Source organism: Canis lupus, chromosome 17 (assembly GCF_011100685.1).
Source record: "Canis lupus familiaris isolate Mischka breed German Shepherd chromosome 17, alternate assembly UU_Cfam_GSD_1.0, whole genome shotgun sequence".
Taxonomy (NCBI): domain Eukaryota; kingdom Metazoa; phylum Chordata; class Mammalia; order Carnivora; family Canidae; genus Canis; species Canis lupus.
Window position 1 is genome coordinate 18493915 of NC_049238.1, and position 6277 is coordinate 18500191.

Sequence of the window (6277 nt, forward strand, 5' to 3'; positions counted from 1 at the left end):
CCTGAGGCAGGACGCCGAACTTGACTCGCACTTTGCGTGGCTGTAAAAGCGAGACTATGGCAAAACAGATCCGTGCAGCTTTTGGCACATGATAGGTTCAGGAAAGAAGAAACGCTAGAAGAACCCCTGCGTCCGTAAACAAAGCAAGAAAGGCTGGTTTTCTATGACCTTATCCAGATAGATCTAAGGCCCAGTTACAATGAAACAATTCTTTCCCCAAAAGGTTTCTTTATCACTGGCGCCCGCACCCCCGCAAGAATTAAGAATGCAAAAGCTGGGATCCCTGGGTGGCGCAGCGGTTTGGCGCCTGCCTTTGGCCCAGGGCGCGATCCTGGAGACCCGGGATCGAATCCCACATCGGGCTCCCGGTGCATGGAGCCTGCTTCTCCCTCTGCCTGTGTCTCTGCCTCTCTCTCTGTGTGTGACTATCATAAATAAATAAAAATTAAAAAAAAAAAAAAAAAGAATGCAAAAGCTGAGGGACGCCTGGGTGGCTCCGCGAGTGAGCCTCTGCCTTGGCTCAGGTCATGATCCCGGGTACGGACGGAGTCCCACGTCGGGCTCCCTGCATGGAGCCTGCTTCTGCCTCTGCCTGTGTCTCTGTCTCTCTGTCTCTCATGAGTAAATAAAGAAGTAAATCTTAAAAAAAAAAAAAAAGCTGAACACAAAATACAACATTTGTGATTTAACTTTCAAAGATTAAGACCATGTGAAAAGCTCTCCAGTAGAGTAGAAATTAATTTCACCAAAGTTCGTGGTACGTAAGGCAAGCAATAGAGCGCCTGGTGTTCACTGGGCATAAGTTCTTCCTGTTTGCTGCAGTAAGAAAAATTGAAGGCTCAAGAAAAATCCTATAAAAATACCCAAGCTGCATCAACTAAGAGCTTTCTGGCCATCCGATTGCCCGGTCCTTCAACAAAACTTCATCCAGCACTGAGAATGGAGGTAATTTCTCTTTTTGGAAAGAAGTACGGATTCCAGGAAGCAGGCAAAGGCCGGTTACATTAAATTACAACATAATCACCCACCACTTAAAACCCACCTCATGGGTGTGGAGACCGCATAATGGAACCAGATCTGGTTTTCCTGCATCAGTTAGCTATGAATGAGATCACTCAAGAGAATAAACAGTTTTCCTACGGAAAGAGGCTGGTTTTCAGTTGTATATAAAGTGTCCTGAAGAGGTGTATGTCATGCAAATTAGGATAAAAAGGATTTGTGTACCTCCTCCTTGTTTTGTTTCTGTGTTTGTTTGAATGGTCCTAAATTGAGAAAGGGGGGCTATGACTGGGGCTGTTAAACCTGATGACAGAGCAAAAGGCAAGCTGAGGGCAAAACACAAGCTGACAGCTCACAATCTCCCCACCCTCACCCCTTAAGGTAAGATACATGTATATATACATATATAACATTCCTCAGGCACTAGTCACTGCCTAAGAACAAACGCAGGGGAAAAACAAATGGTCAACTGATAAATATACCAGCCACATGGGACACGAACTTCTATAGTTTGTAGCTGTCTTAATGAAGAAAAATACAATTTGGGGGCACCTGGCTGGGTCACTCAGAGGAGCATGTGACTCTTGATTTGGGGTCATGATTTGGATGACCTTATCCAGATAGATCTAAGGCCCAGTTACAATGAAACAATTCTTTTCCTAAAAGGTTTATCACTAAAAAAAAATAAAAATAAAAGGTTTATCACTGCCGCCCACACCCCTGCAAGAATTAAGAATACAAAAACTTCTGGCCGCACGTCGGATGTAGATGGATGTAGATTTTTTTTTTAAGATTTTATTTATTTATTCATGAGAGAGACAGAGGCACAGAGACACAGGAAGAGGGAGAAGCAAGCTCCATAGAGGGAGCTGGAGGCAGGACTTGATCCTTGGACTCTGGAACCACGCCCTGAGCCAAAGGCAGAGGCTCAACTGCTGAGCTACCCAGGTGTCCCAAGCCCCATGTTGGATGTAGAATTAAATAAAACTTTAAAAAAAAAGAAAGAAAGAAAGAAAGAAAAGAAAGGGGGACGCCTGAGTGTTTCAGTGGTTGAGCCTCTGCCTTCAGCTCAGGGCCTGATTCCAGAGTCTGGGATCCAGTCTAGCCTTGGGCTTCCTGCAGGGAGCCTGCTTCTCCCTCTGCCTGTGTCTCTGCCTTTCTCTCTCTCTTTCTCTCTCACTCTTTCTCTCTCTGTCTCTTGTGAATAAATAAAATCTTTTAAAATAATTAATTTAAAAAGAAAAGAAAGGGGCACAGGTGGTTGGGTGTCTGAGTGTTGGTTTTGGCTCATATCTTTATCTCAGGCTTTTAAGATCAAGCCCTACCTTGGGCTCCTTGCTCAGCATGGAGTCCACATGGGACTCTCCCTCTCCTGCCCCTCTCCACCTCAAAAGTAAATAATAAATCTTTTTTAAAGAAAGGAAAAGAAAAAAATGATCTTAATAAATAAACCTCTAGAAACTTATAGATTCCATATCCTGGAACCCTAATGTCATCTTCACCTCCATAGGGATAAAAAGTCCTATATAATTAGTTACTCCTCACAATCACAATGCAGCCTTCTGCCAGGTCATGTCCCTGTGCTAAAATAAAAACACTTTTTTGCACTGTAAAATGTCTCAAGAATTCTTTCTTCACTGTTGAGTTCAACAATCCCATATCAATAATTTATGCCAGTTGGATCCCTGGGTGGCTCAGCAGTTAAGCATCTGCCTTTGGCTCAGGTCGTGATCCTGGAGTTCCTGGATCGAGTCCTGGATTGGGCTCCCTGCATGGAGCCTGCTTCTCCCTCCGCCCGACGCGGGACTTGATCCCGGAACTTTAGGATCGCGCCCTGGGCCAAAGGCAGGCGCCAAACCGCTGAGCCACCCAAGGATCCCAATAAAATCTTTTTAAAAATAAAAAAATAACCTGTACCATTTACTATCAACAAATGTTTACTTTGACCCAAACTCCTGTTGGGTACTCTGCCAGACCAGGAAATAGGGAAATTTGTTTTAAAAACAACAACACAGGGGATGCCTGGGTGGCTCAGTGGTTTAGCCCCACCTTCTGCCTAGGGTGTGATCCTGGAGTCCTGGGGATCGAGTCCCATGCTGGGCTCCCTGCATGGAGCCTGCTTCTCCCTCTGCTTCTGTCTCTGCCTCTCTGTGTCTCTCATGAATAAATAAAATCTTAAAAAATAAATTTAAAAATTAAAAAAATAAAAATAATAACACATAGTTCTGGCCCTCTAAAGTACTTACAGACAAGAGGGAATGAAAGGCAAGAAACCAGCAAGCTATAATACAATGTGATAGTGAGGCACAGACCACTAATTCAAGCAGGGACTTAGGGAAAGCCCTAAGATGAATCTTGAACCACAAAACAGAATAAGGGAACATTATGGACAAAAGAAAGGAAGGCTTGAAGAAAATATGAGAGTTGCTCGTTTTCTGCATTATGAACCAGAGAAAAAAGTAGATAAAAATCTGTTTTTAAGCTTTGCTTAAAACTACATGAGCTGACAAGATACCAAAAAATACTTAGACCAAAAATAGTCACTGCAGGAATCCAGACCAGTAGTAAGCATTTTCAATGCATTTGCTCAACCCCAGTGAACTTGAACTATTTTTTCTGTCTTCAGGGTATAGAAAAGACAGGACGGGCTGGCGTCCTGGGTGGCTGGGTTGGTTAAGCTTTAATTCTTGGTTTTGGTTCAGGTTGTGATCTCATAGGTGGTGGGACTGAGCCCCACAATGGGCTCCATGCTCAGTGGGGAGTCAGGTTGAGATTCTCTCTCCCTCTCCCTCTGCCCCTCCCCCCTCCTTCACCACATGCTGGAGTGCACTCTCTCCCTTTCTAAAATAAATAAATATTGGGGTATCTGTGTGGCTCAGTCAGTTGAGTATCTGCCTTCAGCTCAGGTCTCTATCCCTGGGGTCCTGGGATTGAGCCCCACATCGGGCTCCCGCTCAGCAGGAGCTGCTTCTCCTTCTCTCCACTGGTCATGCTATCTCTCTCTCTCTCTCTCTCTCTCTCTCTCTCTCAAATAAATAAAATCTTTAAAAAAGTAAATCTTAAAGAAAATAAAGAAAAAGACAAGACAAAGCCCAGAATCTGCTCAAGCTACAGAGTTCTATGCAGTCCCCCTCCCAAATCCTGGTACAAAAGAATACACTTAAATAGAAGGATGAATTAGAAATAATCCTTCCAGGGTACCTGGGTGGTTCATTAGGTTAGGTATCTGCCTTGGGCTCAGGTCATGATCCCAGGATCTTGGGACCAAGCCCAACCTCAAGCTCCCTGCCCAGTGGAGAGTCTGCTTCTCATTCTCCCTCTGTCTCACCCCTTGCTTATGCTCTCTCTCTCAAAAAAAATAAAATATTTAAAAAAGAAAAAGAAAGAAACCTGCCAACCATCCCATCATTCATCCTCAGGAAACTGCAAGGAAAACTGCCTTTTCCAACATATAAACTAAGAATGAAGAGGAAAAAACATATTCCTTGAGAATTCAAAACAACAAAGTGGTCCTCAGATTTACAGCCTAAATTCACCAAATCTGTTAGGTATAAAGAACCTCTGGACAGGGCAGCCCAGGTGGCTCAGTGGTTTAGCGCCACCCTTCAGTCCAGGGCCTGATCCGGAGATCCAGGATCAAGTCCCATGTCCGGCTCCCTGCATGGAGCCTGCTTCTCCCTCTGCCTCTCTCTCTGTGTGTCTCTCATTAATAAATAAATAAAGGCCTTAAAAATAAATAAATAAAGGGGAATTACTTAGGGATACATGCAAACACTTGCATGAATTTCAAAGAAACTACACATAAGCAGAAGAAAGGAAATTATATACATTAAATCATAAAACAATAAAATAGAAAACAGGATCCCTGGGTGGCTCAGTGGTTTAGCGCCTGCCTTTAGCCCAGGGCATGATCCTGGAGTCCCCAGGGTCGAGTCCTGCATCAGGCTCCCTTCATAGAGCCTGCTTCTCCCTCTGCCTGTGTCTCTGCCTCTCTTTCTCTCTCTCTGTGTCTCTCATGAATAAATGAATAAAATCTTTAAAATAATAAATAAAATAGAAAACAATATAGAAATTCAATTAAATCAAAAGTTGATTCCTATAAAAAGAAAAAATATTTTTTAAAAAAGAAAACAGAAAAAAGATAAGCCACTAGCTAGAGCAATCAAGATGGGGGAGGGGGAGGGCAGGGAGAAGAAGAAGAATCAAATTACAAATTTCAGGAATGAGGGATCCCTGGGTGGCGCAGCGGTTTGGTGCCTGCCTTTGGCCCAGGGCGCGATCCTGGAGATCCAGGATCGAATCCCACGTCGGGCTCCCGGTGCATGGAGCCTGCTTCTCCCTCTGCCTGTGTCTCTGCCTCGCTCTCTCTCACTGTGTGCCTATCATAAATAAATAAAAAAATTAAAAAAAAAAATTCATTACAAATTTCAGGAATGAGAGTGTGAGCATCTCTCAAGATCTTATAGACCTGGAGTCAGCAGAATTCTTTCTTGTTATAAAGGGCCAGTTTATAAAATATTTCAGATTTTCCAGGCCACATATAGTTTCTGACACATATTCTTTGTTTTGGTTTCGTTTTTGATCTTTTGCTTTTTAACAATCTTTTAAATATGTAAAAACTTTTCTTAGCTCAGCATACACAAACAGATCATAGAGTAGATCTGGCCCATGGGCTGCTATTTGCCAACTTATGCCAAAAACATTAAAGAGACAAGAAATAGGGATCCCTGGGTGGCGCAGCGGTTTAGCGCCTGCCTTTGGCCCAGGGCGTGATCCTGGAGACCCGGGATCGAATCCCACGTCAGGCTCCCGGTGCATGGAGCCTGCTTCTTCCTCTGCCTGTGTCTCTGCCTGTCTCTCTCACTGTGTGCCTATCATAAATAAAAAAAAAAAAAAAAAAAAAAAAAAAAAATTAAAGAGACAAGAAATAAAATAAACAACTTTATGCCAATAAATTCCAAAACACAAAGTATATAAATTCCTTGAACTGAAATTATGAAAACTCACTCATAAAAAAAATAAAGTAATTAAATAACCTGAATACCCCTATTATTGGTTAAATAAATTAAACATGTAAGTAAATACTATCCTACAAGTAATACAACAGGCCCAGATAACATCACTGGTGAAGTCTATCCAATATTTAAAGAAAAGTAATATCAATTTTACACCAATTCTGTTAGAATATAGAAGAGGAAACATTTCTCAACTCATTTATAAGTCAGCATTATCCTGATACTGAAAGCAATAACATAAAGAAAGCACAGTTATTCTTTTC